At 45.2% G+C, this 18,190-nt stretch overlaps 1 long non-coding RNA gene across 1 annotated transcript in view; it reads right to left on the bottom strand.

The window, feature by feature from the left end:
- LOC147584801 (uncharacterized) overlaps positions 1 to 11,354 on the bottom strand; it is a 349,116-nt gene extending 337,762 nt beyond the window's left edge. Inside the window, exon 1 of the long non-coding RNA XR_015253535.1 lies at positions 9,298 to 11,354. This is a non-coding gene — a long non-coding RNA (uncharacterized LOC147584801). The remainder of the gene's footprint in view (positions 1 to 9,297) is intronic.
- Between the last annotated feature and the right edge of the window lie 6,836 nt (positions 11,355 to 18,190).

Genomic DNA, 18,190 nt, shown 5'->3' with positions numbered 1-18,190 from the left:
TGCAAAGTCTGTCGTGAGATGGCAGGGCCCTCCTCCCATCTGGTGAGACTGGATCCAGGTCTTTATTCTGTCATTTACACATCAATGCAGGCTACAGGATCACTGCAGCAAAGGAGACAAAGATGGAGGGGAGAGTTGGCTCTTAAGCACCTCTGTGAAAGTGACATCTGATGTCCCATGTTTCATCCGACTGTAGAGGAGTGTGGGAAATATGGTGGACCACTGGATTATTTGGAGAGTGCTAGTTGTGACTGAAACAGAAAGTTCCCGTATTTCCAGGTGCTTAAAAGTACTTTACTGTCACTTTATACCAGTAATAGCTAAGATCAGAGAGCATTGGATGCTTCAGAATTGTTCTTAGTCCGTTTCTAATGTTACTCATCAATATGATCCAGATAATTTACTGAGGGTCTAAAAATCTGGGTTAGACAGGGATAGAGAGTAAACCCAGTTTTACCTTTGAAAAGTGCATAATCTAGTAATGAGGTATTATGTTAACAAAAAGCAATGCTGTTGTATGCATATAACACAAAACATAGAATATATACAAAATATAATATCAATATCAATATATAAGATATACATTTAATGATATATAACCGTAATACAGAGAAAAACTAAATGGGAACTAGACTAAATATACAAATCAAATTTCGTGGGAGAAATGATTTCCTTTTGAAGAATACAGGTCATGAACCCAGAGAAGGCAGAATTTTCAGTCCTTTAACAAAGGCTTGTGAAAGGTAGAGACAGGTGAGAAGCATATATGAAGGCAGGGGGTGTGAGATTAGCAGTATCTCAGGTCAGTGCAATGTGATGTGTCTGGAACCTAGGTTAAAGCAGGAGAGGAAATGGCTGGAGATGGGCTGATAAGGTGAGTTGAGGCCTTGAATGCCACTAGGTGGGCTTGAACATTAGTCTAAAGGTAATGGGATATACCGCTGGTCTAGGGAGAAAAGAATAGCTAAACCTCCTTTAGAAAACTCGGTATCAGAGTAGAGACCAGCCAAAAAGTTATCACAGCCACTGCAGAGAAGGGACTTTTTCCCAATGGCCCATCTCTCACTGGGACCCCCCCCCAAGATTTGAACCTCCTGATGTGTCCATGGCCTTGGAACCTTCCCAGACGTCCCCATCCTAGACCTGGCTGGTCCTCATCTGAACAATTCATTCCTTCTCTGCCCCCTGCTCAACAAATCAGCAAACGCTGTTGGCTCTACCTTCTGAGCATATCCCAAGTCCAAACACTCCTCCCCAGCTCCTGCACTCCCACCCTAATCCAAGCTGCCCTCCCCCAGCATGGTCCTTTAAGAGCCTAAATCAGAATTCCACATCCCACAGGGGCTCTCCACCCCACTCAGAATGAAACCCAAAGTCTGCCCCCAGTCTCTGTCCTTGCTCTGCTCATCCCAACTCCACACCTGCTCCCACTCTAGCTTCGGGGCCTGCTGTTCTCTGTGCATTTGGGCCATCAGGTGCCTTCGCTGAGCCTCCTGCCCAAAGAGCAATACACCCACATCCCTCCCCATGAACCCTTCCCCCGTGGCTTCAACCCTCTGAGCTTTCCACGGCTGCACTCCAGACCTTCACTGGAACCTGGCACCCAGGAAGCCCTCTGGAATTATGTGTTACATGAAGCAGTGAATAAATGGCAATTTTTGTAACATCAAGTGGGATAAAAAATGGGACTATGGGGTGCCTGGATGGCTCAGTCAGTTAAGTGTCAGACTTTTGATTATGGCTCAGGTCATAATCTCACAGTTCATGGGACCAAGCCCCGCATCTGCGCTGACAGCACGGAGCCTGCTTGGGATTCTCTCTCTCCCTCTCTTTCTGCCCCTTCCCTCCACTCTCTCTCTCTCTCTCAAAATAAATAAATAAGCTTAAAAAAAAAATGGGGCTAACAGCTAAGAGAGAGGCTGCTCTATTCCTTCCTTACAGAACTTAACAAAAATCTCAGACCATATTCTCATTCCAAGCACCTCTACTCAAGTTAACTTGCTCGGGTAGAGGCTCCCACCTCTAAGGCAGGACAGGAACATTTATCAAGAGTGATAAGTGGCCAGGGTGCCTGGGTGGCTCAGTCAGTTGAGCATCTGATTTCAGCTCAGGTCATGATCTCATGGTTCATGAGTTCAAGCCCAGCATCAGGCTCTCTGCTGTCAGATCAGAGCCTGCTTTGGATCTTCTGTCTGCCCCCGCCCCCATCTCTCTGCCCCTCTCCTGCTCGCTCTCTCTCTCTCTCTCTCTCAAAAATAAATAAATAAACTTAAAAAAAAAAAGAGTGATAAGAGGCAAAGGAAGGGCCTGAGAGTCCCATGGAGACAAATCAGCTACATGGCAGGTGCGACCCCTGCACCCATTTCAGGGGCTGCAACCACTGAGGCCAGTGGGGAGGGGGCAGGGGGTAGAGAGGGCCCAGGATGCTAGGTTTCAGGGCTTATGTCTGCTCCCTGCCTGTAAGTCATTTACCCTCTCAGACTCCCCCCACCCACCCACCTCACTGCCACCACCCAAGTATTATGGTAAGTGAAAGTGCTGGGCTGAGCCCCTACCCACAGGGTCCTCAGTGATGGAACTGAGCAGTGTGGGGGTGAGCCGGGAGTACCCTAGGCATTGCATGAAAGTGTTTGAGGGGTTCCACTCAGGGAGGAGGGGCAGGAGCCCCTCACCACGCCACACCCCCTCCTTTCCAGCGCCAAGGGGAAAGGTAGAGCTAATACTTAGGGAGCATGGGGAGAAAAGGCTCACTTGCAATCCTGTTCAGAGCCAAGGAATGGTTTCCATGCTCAGAAAGACTTGAAAGTTTACATCTGTGACGCCGCATGTTGTTTTGACAGAATTCTTTTCGTAAGCTGGAAAAGGGGAGCAGAAGGAAATGTGGCCCTTAAAAGAGTAAATTAGCGACAATGCCTTTCGAAGTCCACAAGCCCCCCGCCCCGCCCCAACAAACAGAGGTTCCAAACAGGCCACCAATCTATTGGCATGCCCAGGTCTGTGAGGTCACAAGCCACCCAGGAGCCTCGGGACAGGACTGAGTCCTGAGTTCACCTCTACCTGTTTCGGGCATCTGTCTCTTAAGATTTAGGTAAGAATGACTCAACAAAGATGACAAGAAAGACAGAATGGGGATGGATGAGAACAAAGGGGAGAAAAAGTCCACGTTTCTGTGCTGTAGGAAAAAAGTCCATTTCTTTGCCCTTCAAAACCTGACCCAGTTTTCTCCGGCTGAAAGGCAGGCGTCTCAGGAACTCCCTGAGTAGAAATTAAGAGCATTGGAAACTGACTAAGGAGTGGCCTCAGATCAGCAGCAGTTATCACCCCAGGATGTGCTGTACGATACATATGCTCTCCTTGCTCCGCCCCAGAAATGCCAATTCAGGGTACGCGTAGGTGTGTGTACAGGTGTGTGGGCACCAGAACGGGCCATATGTGCATTTTCAATGCCCCCAGGTGGTCCTGACTCACTGGAGCGTAAGGTACAAACCGCTCTAACAGAGAAGAGTCTCTGGAGTGACGCCTGCCAAAGAAGATTCTGCCCACTGATCAAGATTCCTTCTGAAAGAATCACTTATTAGCCCTGCCAAGCTCCAAGGTACAGAGAGGCTCACAGGTCCCCAGAATACTGGCCTGAAAACTTTAGCCACAGTCTTTATCAGTAGCAGCTGTGAATTTGAATATTGACTTGAACTTCAATAGCCCACTCCTTCCCACTCTCAGCCTCTCCTGACTTCCATTCATTTGTCAAGTGCGTGTTGAGCACCTGCAATGTGCCAGGCCCCGGGGATACAGCAGAGAACAGCGCCTTTCCTCGTGGCACATGTGGCTCAAGAGGGAGAGAGACAGGAAGCAGTGACCCACGGACAGCTGTCTAACTATAATTGTCAACACAAGCCAGCAAACACACAGGACGGTGTAAAGCTATGTGACAAGGGCCTGCTTCCCCTCGGGGGCTCAGAAACACCATCTTGAGGAAGGAGCCCTCAAGCGGAGGTGAAAATCACAAGAGTAGACAAGCCAGAGAGCTTTGGGAAGGAGCACACGGCACACCTTTTTACCTATATAATAGTCAGGAAGCTTTGTCCCTAAGAAGAGACACTCACCCACTTCCCCGTAGTGATCCCCCAGAGATAAGGCACTCAGGGCAACCAAGTGGGGCCAAGGAGCCCACACAGGCCCTCAAACCATCTCACATTCTAGCCACATAGTGACCAACGGGCTGGGTTTGCTCTGTCTGCTTCAGGCATTCATTCATTATTCACTCAGCAATTTCTTGAACGACCTTTTTTTCTCAAGCACTGTGCCAAGCACAGAAGGTGCAAAGCTTAATCGATCACAATCCCTAGCCTCTAGAACCTCACCACCTGTTAAGGGAGACACACTAAATGTGATTCTAAACTAGACTGAAAAGTGGGAGCAATGGTGATATGTTGCGAGATGAACTGAGCAACACGCAAGCACGCAAGCCGCTGGGAAGAGCACCTGGCACGTAGTCGATGTTTCATAAATATGCGTCATCGTCATTAGAAGAGGATGGTGTGTAGGATACCATGCGGGGTAGAACGGAGTATAGGAGCCACCTAACTGGGATGGTTAGGAACAGTGGGGATGACACCTGAGCTGCGTTTCAAAGGATAAATAGGAGCATCAATCTGTATCATCTTAATTAAAGTACCTTACTAATAATAGCTAACCTATACGGTGTGCTAACCACGCATCAGGCGCTGTGGGAAGTGCTGTCCCCATTTTACAGACGAGGAAGCTAAGTCCTCAGAAGGTGAAATAACGAAGGGTCCCGCACACAGCAAGTGGGAGAGCCAAGATTTGAAGCCAAGAGGATATGATTCCAGAGGCCAATCTTTTTTCTAGTAGTCACATTTCCAAATTTCAAAAAAATAAGTAAACTTCAATAAAGAACAAGGAATGGGTAAATACCTATGGATCCATAACCTGAAATGTATGTAATCATTTTCATATTGGCCTCAGTTATTTTTCCGTAAAGGTGCTGAAGTAACTTTCCTTCCCCAAAGATCACCATGGTGGATCTGGTGTGTGCCCTTGTAGTCTCATAGCTTTTACTTCTACCACCCGTATAGATATCCAGACACAGTAAGATATCTAGAATAGCAAGGGGTTTCATTGTGTTTTAAATATCCTTATAAATTGCTTCTTTCTCTATGTGTTCTCTAACTTGCTTCTTTTTCATGCAATGTTATGCATTGCATGTACTGCGATGATACTTACTCACCCAACTTGTTCACTTTAACTGCTGTACATTATTCCATCTCATACCATCACTGATGTGTCTGTGGTCCTAACGATGAACACTGAGTCGTTACCACCTCATCACCATTAGAAATAGTGCTGCACTGGACATCCTTGCACAAGGCAAGAGTTTCTTCGGAAGCTGAACCCCTACCCTCGATATGTCACCAATTCCCCAGAAAGATAGTAAGACAAAAGATGGAGATAAAGTACAGTCTGTAGGTGCCCTAGAGTGAGCACTAATCAAAACCCCTCCTGGCTACAATGAAATTGTAATGGGAAATTTGCCATCTTTGATAGAATGGGAAACTGAATGGGAAAATTTGCCATATTTGATAGAAATCAGCACAAATGAGCTGTAGCCTCATTATTCTTTTCAGAACTTAGAGTTGGTTTTCTTGGCCATACGTGAGAATCACCTGGAAAGCTTTCAGCATCACCAGAGATTCATGATTTATTTGGTGTGGGGTGTGATCTCAGTGTCACCACCCAGTTCCTCACACCTGGTGGAAAGCACTGCTCTGATAAACATGTCCCGAATTCACTCTGACCTTGGGACAGACAGGACCACTCCTTTCCCCTCTTCTTGGGACTCTTCTCCAACCCTCACATCTACCCCACCCCCACCCTGCCCCACCTTGTTCTACAGAAGGACCCATGTTGACTTCCCTGGGTACACCAGTCTTCCTCTGCCTGCCTTGACAGAAACTTTGTCACACTGATGCTGAAAGAGCATCTTTTATGACTGTCTGCCATGCGTGTGTGCTACTGGAAGCTGAGAAGGAAATGCTAATCAAGAAAAAAAATAGCCTGGGTGGCTCAGTTGGTTAAGCGTTCGACTCTTGATTTTGGCTCAGGTCATGATCTCGTGATCGTGAGATGGAGCCCCTTCCTGGTTGGGCTCCACGCTGGGAGTGGAGCCTGCTTGGGATTCTCTCCCAATGTCCTTCCCTAGTGCTGTCTCTCTCTCTCTTACTTGTTTACCTCTGTTCCGTCATCTCTCCATGCAATGACTCATTGTACCAACACTGACATTGCTGTCTGCTCAGTGTTCGGGCATTTATATCAGGCAAAATATATGGCACTTCTGTCTAGAAAGAACGTCACCCTATGAAAACCGAACAACAATGCTGCTGGGGAACCTACGTGAGTTTATGTCCATTTCACAAAGGAATAAATGAGGTTCCAAAGATGAGGTGACTTGAATCAGGGTTCTCAGATTTTGGGACTTCACATATCAGTAAAAGAAAAAATTTTAACAGTGAGCCCCGTACCTTTATTTTGTCTGTTGGCATTTTTTAAATACCGCCTACTATCACTATTATTTAAAAAGTAAAGAAGAATACTTCAACAACATTGACAAAAAGAAAAGACCTTTATCTCAGAATAAAGTCCTTAAAACTGAATAAATTTAACCTTAGGGAAAACTGAATCCATTGTGCTGATTCTTCTGCATTTTAATGCAGATGGTGAAACTCTGTCCTAGACCAGCATGGTCCAAGGACCCACATCTGGGAACCATTGAGTTAGAGCATAGAATCTTAGAATTATAAAATATCTTTAAAGTAACCATGTTCAACCACCCCTGTGATGCTTGAGTTCCTTGTATAATATACTTGACTAATGTGTGTCCAGCTAGTCGTAAGAACGTGTTGATGAGGCCGTTTTGACACATGGACATCTTGACATGTGGAATATAAAATTGTAATTGAGGGTTTTTTTTGGTAACGGCAGAAAAAAAAATCAGCTACTCCAAAACACAAATCAAGATGCGAATGCTTTCCATAGTTTCAGCTCTAACCCCAGCCTCACCTCAGAGACCTGTCACTGACCTTCAATGTCAGCAGATCCCCTTCTAGGCTAATCAAAAGGGCCAAGTGACAGGTAGGTGGGGCCCACAGATGTGTCAGGAGTGGGGCCTGGGTCAGAGAAGAGCTGTGGGTCAGGAGTAGGAGGAGGCTGAGGGAGGGGGTGAAGAAATGGGCCAAAAGCATCAATCTTGCACCCAGCTCAAAAAAAGAAGAAAGTTTAATGGTAGGAATGAAACTATGTTCTGCTGTTGACCAAAGAAAATTGATTCTCTCGGAAAGGCACGTCCAACTGCTCATGGTGTTAGTATTTTGCAACATTGCACCGAAATTCCCATGACATCAAACAGCCATATCAGAATTGCAGAATGTGGTATGATCATTCACACTAATGGTCATCTGAGGTGTATCTTTTAAACCTTTGCAACCATGAGAAAAATCTTCCCTATAGACAACTAAAATGTATTTCTCCTTGGTTCCTGCTGCAGTCCCAGACCTTGCCTGTAGGGCCCCACCAAAAGAATCTAATTCCTCTTCCCCGTGACAGCTCTTCAGAATCACACCTTCCCCCCGAATCCCTTCGTCGGCCCAGGGGCTTCAGTTCCTCCACGAGTTCCTGATGTAATGTGGTTTCACATCCCCTGCCTGCCCTGGCCGCCATCCTCTGAATGTATTTATTCTGCCTTGTCTCCAGTGCTTTTCAAGGGTGGCCCACAGATCTGAATTCAGTCCTCTGGGCATGGCCCCACCGGTGCCTCCATCGCCCCCTCCATTCTCGCTGCATCCTAAAAGCCACCAGGGCTTTTGCGGCCCTGTCACACCACTGATGTTGCAACTATGCTGTTGGCACATGGGCCCGGACCTGAGGCTTGTAAGTTGGGGCATTCTCCACTGCACCACGCAGTCCTGAGGCCCCGCCGTGGCACCGTCTTAAAGGGGAAGGATGATGGGAGCCATCGCGGCTGGTACGTGGCTCCAGAATGAGACAGGGACATTCAGCTTGAGGTGCTCTCCTTTCCTTGGCCTCAGTGAGCGTGGTTAGACATCCTCTGAGCATAAGCAGCGTGGCTTCCAGCTGCCTGCAGCACATGCAGTCAGCCCTATTGCCAGCCGTGATCCCCAGGGCACAGCGCTGCTCGGAGGAATAGAAACAGTTCTCCAGGAACTGTGTACTCGCCTTAGCCTCTCCACCCCCACCCCCATATCGCCCTTGCGAGTTGCCTGCCTGGGGACAACACACAGGTGTCTCAACCCCTCCAAGAGTCACAAACAGCCCTGGGAACAGCAGGGGGATTTGACATCGTGACATTCAACGCTTGAATAAGCAGCAAAAATTAGAGAAACTTCCAAGGGGGAATGGAATCAGTAGGAGACACATCATCCACCACTTTTGACTGACTTTCCCACAGCGTGAAAATTTCTCTTCTGCTATGAAAGAAAGTTTCCCTGGCTCTGCCCCCACTTCCCTCACTGTATTTCCCTTTAAAACACTTCATATGGTGGATGAGACAGTCATTAAGACATTGAAATTATGAAATGCTTCATGGATACGCATTAAACAATGGATTCTTGCAGCAAATCTTCTAGCAGTGAATTAATCCTGCTTAAACTGGCTGTTGACTACAGATCCCTGTACATAAACATGCGCGCGCACACACACACACACACACACACACACACACACACACACCAGCTGTAAAACCACTACAAGATAGATTTTTCCCTTGAACCACACCTGTGGCCGTGAGAAGTTCCCCATTAGCAGTAACAATGCCCGGCGACAGTGATCCACCATATCCCTCATTTAGAACAAAATAACTCTTACGAGGGTCCCAGGAGGATGCAGTTCGCGCACTATCAGAGTGAATCTCGAACTTCTCAACCATTCATTCCTCCCACCCCCCCTGCACACACACACACACTAATTCTGGGTTCTGCCAGAACCCAGCCTCCCTAATTCTCATTATTACTGTTAATATTAATAAAGATGGTGGTGCTAATGAGAAGAAAATGTGTTTCAGCACAGAGACCATCCACCCACTGCGGGACAGGCTTTAGCATTCAGATTTCATTAGCATTAATGTGGCTTCTGCCAGGAGACGATTTGCACATGGAGACAAGGCTCTGCTTAGACACATATTGTTTTCCTCTCATTATATGGACATTTTCAAGAATATTCAAAATGCAACACAAATTAGGTATGTCATGAGGCTACAGAACTCACGGCTCACTGTGAAGGATGTCAAGTTGGCTGTGGATGAGGCATTTGTGGGTATGGCAGTTTCCTCTCCTGCATGGCAGAAACTGGAATTCATACACTCCCTAGGGATTTCTGCTTGGTTACACAGGCTTGGAAAGCACCTTGCCCAGAGACCTTGGCCCGAAGGAAACCAGACAGCCGGAAGCCGTTCTCTGTTCTTCAGCCTCTGTAGACAGGAGAGGAGAGAGAGGAGTCAGGAGGCCCAGTCCAGGCCTGTCTTAGAACAGCTGCGGGAACCAGGCTCTCTGAACATACAAGCCAGAAAGACCTGTCCAGGAAACTGAGGCTAGAGCTCTGTAGAGCCATGTACTCCAGAGATGAAAGCACATGACTTATCGTGCAATTCTTGAAGTCCACTGAAATCGCCAGTTATTATCGCACGTTGTAGGCTGTCCCCAGAGAAGAAGTTGAGTCAGTCAGGGTCCACTCACGTGGTGCAGGTGTGTGTGCAACATCAGGTTCTCACCTGCCTCACTTTCTCCCTGGCGAGCTGCTGTGTTTCTCCAGGTGCGTGTGTGAGAGTGACAGAGAGACGAGGGTCAACACAGCTAATGATGGCTAGGGTTGGCTGCAGTGATCAAGCCCCAAACCATGGAACTTGGACTTGTCATTCATACTGCTTCCTGAATATCTGAGCCGGGTCATAATGTTGTGACATACATGCACATGTGCACGTGTACCGGTGCATACACACAGAGAAACTGGCTGAGAAACAGATTTACCCTAGTTTGCCTCGGCCTTTGGGAGGACAGGGAAGCCTAAGATAGAAGTGAACTTAGGGTGCGTTCCTGGCCACCTCTGCCCATTCTCTTCCGTTTAAGGTGACCTTGTACATGCTCAGCAGGCTTGCATTCCTTTTTTATGACAAATGACATCATTCGTGCACCGTGGCAACAATAATGTCCTGTCCTGTAGGTCTTTGGGTGTTGGCAGGTGTCTCATTGGTCAGAAATCCCAGATCACTTTTGTCTCCTGGTCCTAGATTTTTGAACTACTAAGTCGATTTTGCCCCTACCATCTGGAGACCCAAGAAAGCTGGAGGGAAAAAAAGCAGGGTTGACTACAACTCCATTCTTGAGTAAACAGCCATTTACATACTAAAAAAGTAAGACAGAATCCTATCCAGCAGCATTCTACCATGCTGTGCAATGTTGCCATTGGCCTACATAACCTGAGTTCTTGAAAAATTCCAAATGGGCTAAACCAAATAATACAAAACACATTCCCATTATCCCAACTGATAGTTGTCTTTAGATAAAATGTGCTCTCATGTTTAACATCATTAAAATAAGAATTTAAGTTTCCATCCTTCACTACTCAAGGTTATGAGTTAACAGAAACAGACCAGATGAGCTCTATTTCGGTGTCTATGTTTATAAAGTAAAATGCACATGAAAACCAACATTAGGCAGAGTTCTGATTGGGCCTGCCTGCACTGGCAAAACAAAATCAGCATTTGAAATATCACCTGGATAATCCAGTCCTGAGACAATGAAGCTTTCTCCCTGTGAGGCTAGTTTAGTGTCAAGACAGGCCCGACAAGCAGGAAATAAATATTCAAAAAAAGATACAAATTAATTCACAATCTTTTCACTAGTGGATATTTTTCATGACATTAGCAATTTAACCACTATCTAAAAGTCAATATCTACTCAAATTTGGGTAGAATCTAAAATTTGAGTGGGTGAGTCTAAAAAATTCTTGAGTGAGTCTAAAATTTGCAAAAGTCAGTGCTCTGAGCTGGCTGAGTTCTTCTCAATGGAAAAAGTGGCTTCCCCACCACTCAGTTCTCCCTTCCTCAACTGGGCCACTTAACTGAGCCCTTTAGATACATAACAGTCCAAGAAAATGCCCAAAGACTTGAAAAGAGAAAGTATTTCACACCTGCTAGCCCAGGGAGAACCACTCACGCTCAAGTGTAAGTACAGGAAGAAGCCAAAAATGGCTCTTAAACAGACATCCCCTAGGGAGGGCAAGGCTGTGTCTGCAGCCAGGAATCTGACTTCCCTTAGTGTTGGTCAGTAATACTCAGATCACAGCTCTCCAGATGCAAGCAGATCTGTTCACAGGAAAACATTTGGTGAAGCCCTCCCTTTCTCTATGAAAAATATATATTTTACCTCTCTATGAAAAATATGTATTTCACCTCTTCTTCCAGGGCAGGATCAAGTGACACTTTCATTCAGTGGTAATTGCAAATATGATTCCTAGCATGTTCACCTCTGAGGAACACTGATGCGAGGCCAGAGTCAGCTACTCTTAACATGTCATAGAAATTACTTTCACTCTCACCTTCTCCCGGCCCCTTTGCAAACTGGAACCCTTAGCTAGGTACTGACCCATCAGCCATGATGGGGTGAGGAAAAGAGGAAGGAATTTCCTAATCCTATTCTACTTGAATCATACCAGCTTCTCCAGGGAAGGAGCCCATGAAGGGGGAATATTCTCACACAAGCCCAAAATGTTTAAGGCCTCATTGCTTGTCTGAACTGACACTGTCTCAGCAGAGACTCAGAAAAGTTAAGTAACTTGTCAGAAGCCACCCAGCAATTAAGTGCCATGACTCCAACCTCGTTCCATTGTACTCCAAAGTTCATGATTTTTCCATTATGTAGCACTGCTCAACATTTTTCTTAAGGGTTCTCAGGAACCATATTAGTTAAGGTAACATCCACTGCTACAACAAACAAGCTTAAAACTATATAATGACTCAAACAGGATAGTTTGTTTAACGCACACATGAAGTCTAAAATGAATATTCCTTATGGGGGCCTCTCTCCTGGAAGTTGTGATTCAAGGTTGAATGAGGCTCCTTCCACTTTGTGACTCTGCCATTTCAACCTATGGCTTCCATGGTGGTCATGCTCACCTTCATCGAGAAGGTCCAAGAGGAAGCGCATAGCGGATCAAACATGAACCAGGCCTAGAAATGGCATACAATGGGCCACCTGGCTGGCTCAGAAGAGCACGCAACTCTTGATCTCAAGGCTTTGAGTTCAAGCCCCATATTGGGCATGGAGTCCACTTAAAATAAATAAATAAGTAAAAATTTAAAAAAGAAAAAAGAAATGGCACACATCGATCACTTCTTCCCACACTCTTTCATCTAGAACTCAATTACATGGCCTCTTTTGAGAGATGCAGCCTAGCTGCACACCTGAGGAAAAGAGAAAATTGGTTTGGTGAACAGCGGACTGACCTTTTTCACAGAAGCTGAAATATTTAATATTTGAAAAGAAAAAAATACACATCTCAACAGAAGCTTGTGGCACAAATTATTTGTGCTTTAAAATACAATATCTATTCATATAGTTATGCGCATCAACCAAAATTAAGGTTTGAAAAAAACTTCTCAGCCAGGACCTGTGATCAGTAAACATTTTAAATCTTTAAAAGGGTTACAAATTGGGGCGCCTGGGTGGCGCAGTCGGTTAAGCGTCCGACTTCAGCCAGGTCACGATCTCGCGGTCCGTGAGTTCGAGCCCCGCGTCAGGCTCTGGGCTGATGGCTCAGAGCCTGGAGCCTGTTTCCGATTCTGTGTCTCCCTCTCTCTCTCTGCCCCTCCCCCGTTCATGCTCTGTCTCTCTCTATCCCAAAAATAAATAAACGTTGAAAAAAAAAAAATTAAAAAAAAAATAAATAAATAAATAATAAATAAATAAATAAAAGGGTTACAAATTAATTCGCAGTCTTCACATTACTGGGTATGTTTCAAGATATTTAGCAATATAACCAGCCTCTGAAAACAACTCCTGCAAAAAATGGAATCAATAATATGAAAGGGTCAGGTTGCCCTCACTATTACACCATCCATAAGAACTAGGCCTGGCCCTAAAAAGTACCTTCCTACTAAGATTGACCCTATCATTTTAACAGGAGAGATGCTCCCTGAACTCACAAAGCAAAGTGCCCTGTAAGGAAGGTAAACTCTGGTTCTTTACTGTTGTTGGCAGTAAAGTACATAAGTCACCTTGTAAGCCCCAACCATTCTTGAGCATCGATGTCTGAGATTCCATCTATATCTGCCCACATTGTTTTTACCACTGATGACTTCTCCCAAGAGACCCTTTGCAGCAGCAAGACACAGAAGGTCTTACAATGACAGTGACAATGCTCTAAACACTTTCCTTGGTGCAAGAGTTGGGCAGTAACCACGGGGGATGAAACCACATCTCCTCCATGCCTGTTCATGGACTCTGTTCCAAATGTCCAGGTGCATATGGCAATATTTGGAAACTGAAGCTATGAGCACCCTGAAGAATGAATTAAACATCTACGTTCTCAAATAAACTTTGGGTATATAAAAGTGAGATGCCTGGACAGGAAAACATAGACACTCTTTGTCTGGTTTGTTAGATGTGGTCGTTCAATTAAATGCCTCTGCTACTCCGTTCGCAGCCCTTGCTCTGTCCCCACCCCTATTTTAGCTTTCTTCTTGGCCTTCTGAAGAAAATCAGAAGGGTGGGAACCAGAGCGTAACACAGAGTCTGGCAAATGCCAAGCGCTCATTTCAACTCCTCCAATATGTATGAAGCGTCATTATACACAGGCAACCATACACAGTATCGGGGTTGCGATATGGTCCCATTTTGAAAGAGGTCCCACTCTTTCGGAGAAAACAAAGGTGCATATTCTTTTGCACGTAGTAGAAACTCTGAGACTATTTGTTGCATAACTGAGTGAAAGATCAGACCCTATAGTCATACTGTATGTCAAGGAAAGACCCCAAGCTTTTTCTAAAACTGAAGAACATATCAATTTTGGTGAATTATTGACCCCCGTTTCCTTCAATACAGTAGGTAGACTGCACAATTTTCACTGATAACGGTGGGTGAGAATGATATTAGCAGAATTTCTCCATAAGAAAATTTCATAAAATGATCATCAAAAGTACTTGAAACAGGAAAAATTTTTAAATATTCTCAACGTTCAGCCTTCCCTGGTTTGTCCTTTTAAAGAATAAACACACATACACACCCCTGAGTTATAAGAAGTACCACTTTAATGCAAGCCTACGAAAACTACGGAATGGTTTTTAGGTTACTATTGAGAGCCAATAAAAGTATTATTGTCAAGTCAAAATTCATTTCAAATCTCACCAAAGATTCTGATCCCTTCTATAATAGAGATAAATTGTCATACACCCCACGGAGTCCATTTCTCTTCAACTACATTCTGCTATAAAATTAAACTGGGAAAAATGATAGCACATCAGACACCAAAGAGCCTGTGACGCATGAAAAGTGGTGTGACCCAGAACAAAGGACAAACACATATGGTAGCTGGTTGGATCATCCTGTTGAGTGTACCTCTCATCGTCATCACAGTCTCTCTGAAGCCAAACCTTGCACCCAGTAATTCCCCGTAACCACTATGTCCCTCCATAGAGCAAGAAACTGCCTGACCCAGACAGAGGTGCCCATTTTAAGTAGAAGAGATTTTACCCTGCATGGTATTTTATTCAAGATGCATGCCGATTTATTTAGAGATCCTTTCTTAGAGTTCATGGTCTAAATCTTCATGCGCGCTCGTGTGTGTGCGTGTGTGTGCATGCACACACATGCGGTCATGCCAACGTGTATGGGTGTGACAGCTCTTTATAATTTCGGGGTTCCTCCCCAATTGCACAAATGCATACTTCAGATGACTTTGGTAACTTCATTTTCATACCCTGAAATGCAAGTACACCAAACCTCAGTTCAATACCCTTCACCCACTTAAAAGTCCATCCACCCTCCAAAGGACATCCACGCCTAAGTCCTCCACCCTCCAAATTTATGTGCCTTCTGTTCCTATTTCCTTTTTTTTTTTTTTTAAGTATAGAGGTTTATTAAAGAAGCTGCAAACATCTTTGTTCTTTTGATGGCATTATTACTGGCTCTCCATTCCTGCCTAATGAAGAGGAGAGGTAACATCTTCTCTTGCTCTCTCTCTTGTCCTCTGTCTTCTGTTACAAAATATTTAGAGACGACTAGCCTGCAATAGGGTTACAATGCTAAACATCTGGCTGCACTTAAATCCATACTTTAGTTAGTCTTTTGTCATTCTATCAAGCATTGAGTTGGACTAGAATTACCTCTGCCCCCAAGTTCTCTTCAGCCAGTTGACAACGGCTGCCTGACTCTCGCTATTATTGATTTAAACCCAAAAGACAGCCATGCTGTTCCTGTTCAGCACCTCCTGGTTCCAGAACAGTGGAAGCAAGCACACATTTTCCAAGTTAGACTTAGAAAACCACTTTCACTTTCAGAAGGGAAGCCAGATCCTTCTACTGCATGGAGCAGAAGACCACAGGCAATTGAGTACTTAATAAATGTCTTTGATAAGGATTTTGAAGATTCTTAAACAGAAGGAAAGAGGGGACAAATGAAAGAGATTGAGAGAAGAAATGGTCCTGCAGTCAGAATGATAGAAATGCACAAAGACTCTCATGGCCATTTCTTTTTTTTTTTTTTTTTTTTAAATTTTTTTTTTTCAACGTTTTTATTTATTTTTGGGACAGAGAGAGACAGAGCATGAACGGGGGAGGGGCAGAGAGAGAGGGAGACACAGAATCGGAAACAGGCTCCAGGCTCCGAGCCATCAGCCCAGAGCCTGACGCGGGGCTCGAACTCATGGACTGTGAGATCGTGACCTGGCTGAAGTCGGACGCTTAACCGACTGCGCCACCCAGGCGCCCCTCTCATGGCCATTTCTGCGAAAATGTTAACCCCGAACTTTTATGAGAGACATTCTCTGCACCACACGCAGTGCTAAGTCATTGATGTGGATTAGTGATTCAACTAATCAGTGACTCAACGACCCAGGTATTACCATTAATCTAATCCTACTTTACAAAGGAGGAAATAGGCACGATAAGATTCAGTAACTAGTCTAACATTGAGCTCAAAGGTGTGTTAAACTCCAGAGCCTTCGTGCATACCCGCTTGATGTCGGTTACATGGGGCCTGGAGCTTCATAAGGCATCAAAAATGCCTGTTTCCTCTCCGACCCTCCCTCCTCCTAGCCCTTTCTTGTTCTGCGTTCCCAACAAACTTGTCCCTTGGGGCCCAGATTCCAAGTGTTCCACCACTTCTACTGCCGCCTTTCCTTGCCCATCCTGAGCTCTGTTAGCCACTCAGCCACATCCTGAGCTCCTTCCAGTCCTGATGTCTTCCTTAGAAATCTAGCTCTCTAGGACGGTTCGCTAAGGTTCAAGCCATCCTGAGGGTGCAGGGGAGAAGGTGAGAGGCCATGTGCCAGCTGGCCAGGAACTAGAGGGACATGGCTACAGCAGCTAGCAGGGGCTAAGTCCCTCAGATCTAGGCAGTTCCACAAACTCAGCTGCACTGAAACTGGGGCCGCAATGCACCCTGCCATAGTGCAAATTTGGAACCGTGATTGGCAGTTGGCTTGCAGACCCCTGGGCACTGACCAGTTTCCCGCGTAGGCTCATCCTTGTCATATGTGCCTTCTAGCCCACACTCCACTTTACGTGCTAAAGTCTTTTGGATGCTTCTCCTAGTGCTATTGCAGCATTATAATAGATCACCGCCATCAAGGGAACACGGGTGAAACCCATTTACACAAGCACACACACACACATGCAGGCGTGCCCATGGACACATACGCATCTGCATGGCCGCTGCCCCTCTTTTCCTCCCTCATGTTTTTATTATAATGTTTATCATAATTTGATTCTATCTCCATAGAAACAATACTATGATCATTTTAATGTGTATCATGTATTAAGCATTGCCTCGTGTAAGGCAATTTCTATGCAATCATCTCATTGGATCTTCACAGCCACCTATGAGAAAAGAATCATCACTCACATTTTAAAGACACTGAATATTAAAGCTTACAGAGGCTCAGAGACTTGCCCTGGGACATTTGGTGAGTTACAAGTGACTGGTAGACATGAGTTTCAGACCACCTTCCCTAAGACGCTAGTAATCTCTACACATGTGTAGAGGGACCTGCGCCCCATGACCTTCAGGGAAACAGTACTAAAGGGTAACACTTTGGAGAAAAATCGCTTTTCCTAATAGTTCCTTTAAAAAATATACGTATTTATTTATTTTGAGAGAGAGAGAGAGTGTGTGTGTTTGTGTAAGCGGTGCACGAACAGAGAAAGAGGGAGACAGAATCCCAAGCACGATCTCAGGAATTGTGGGATCCTGGCCTGAGCCAAAATCAAGAGTCGTATGCTTAACCTACTGGCCTCGAGGCACCTCCTGATAGTTTCTTTTTATTGGGGCTTTCCAATTTTCCGTGGAGAAATATAAAGGAGGCAATTGACCACCTCTGACTGTTTACCTGCCATCATTTGCCCTCTTGTTCCTCAGAGACTATGTTAGCTCCTAAAACAGCTTACGAGGCACAGACACAGGTCAGACCCAAACGCCAAGGGAAGGAAAAGGCTCTAGATAAGAAAAAGGAAGTAGGAGGAGAAAACATGCCTATTTTATTGTAGTGGGGAATCACTCGAGTTAACCTTGTGCTTTTCCGAAGGAGCGTTTCAATAATCTTAGAGGGGCTAGAGCAAGAGCGTTTCCATTAGTGGTCTCCATTAATTTCCAATGGCCTCCTTCTGAGGGGTTGGGAAAATCAGCTGTTTGTGAGCTTCTATCACTGCCACATTTCCTTGCATTCAGAGGGAATGAAAGTCTAAAAAGCACTCCTGTCTCTCATGTAAACAGTTCCACACCCAGCCACAGCATTCAAGAAAGGTGGGATATGTTAACATCTCTAGAGAACTCCATGAACACAATCTGTCCAACTCTGAGATGTGACAGGATCTATACAAAAAGAGTAAAAAGAAATCACCCTCTGAAATGCCTAAAAACACAAACCAAAGGGCGTTCTAGGAAAAAGG

This window comes from Puma concolor, chromosome A1 (assembly GCF_028749965.1).
Source record: "Puma concolor isolate L17-30 chromosome A1, mPumCon1.1.hap2, whole genome shotgun sequence".
Lineage (NCBI taxonomy): Eukaryota > Metazoa > Chordata > Mammalia > Carnivora > Felidae > Puma > Puma concolor.
The sequence above is the reverse complement of the archived record's forward strand: the minus strand, read 5'-3'. Positions and strand labels throughout refer to the sequence as shown.